Consider the following 875-nt stretch of genomic DNA (forward strand, 5'->3'; position numbering starts at 1 on the left):
ACTTTTTTGAGTGATGTGTGGCTGCAGAGAAGCAGCAGCAGTTTTTGAGAGTTTCAGTTATAACCTGAATGACCTGCTTTGTCACTTAACCAGTTAAGAAAACTTTTCTTCTCAGAAGAGAGAGGTTTTACGTGTAAATACAGATATTTTTGGAATCTTTACTTTTATATGTCTAGATGTGGTGATCAGTCAGGGTTAGGCACTAATACCCTTACTTACCAAGTCAATGGGACTTATTTTGAAGTGAGGTACGCATCTTCATGAGGAAGGGGATCAGAATTTGTCCCTAACATTTGTCTAAATAGCATTGTTTAAGGCAATACTTAGCATATATTGTTTTCTGAATTAGTATTACTTTCTTTCCTTCTCTCTTATGTTCTCATCTCAGTCCAGGTTGTGGAAAAGTAAAGTAAAGTAAAATAAGAACACAAGAATTCAGTGAGATTTTCTTGGGAATCAGAGCCAGATTCTGATACTCTTCTATTGAATGTTTCTTTACTTACCAGTGGTCCCAGTGGTGTAAGTGGGACTGTCATGTTGAATAATACTTCAGAATTTGATCCAGAGACTGGTATTTCTTTTCCAACCTTACCTATTTATTGTGCTACCATAGTATAATAATGTACTGTGCTTTAATACAAAAGAGACACCAGGTACCATGTTTAAAACCACTGTTCAGTTACTTGAATTCTGGTTTACAACAGAACAAAGAAGTTACTTGAAAGGCTCTGGGGAAAAAATCTCATTCTCTCTCCCTTGCTGCTCACTATATAGTGTTAATTTAATACTGGCTTCAAACTGGAGCTGGCAACATATTAGGATTGAGAAGGATTCACTGTTACCTGTATTAGATATATACATGTAACTGTGTGTGT

This window comes from Gavialis gangeticus, unplaced genomic scaffold (assembly GCF_001723915.1).
Source record: "Gavialis gangeticus isolate Ggan-Ray unplaced genomic scaffold, GavGan_comp1, whole genome shotgun sequence".
Taxonomy (NCBI): domain Eukaryota; kingdom Metazoa; phylum Chordata; order Crocodylia; family Gavialidae; genus Gavialis; species Gavialis gangeticus.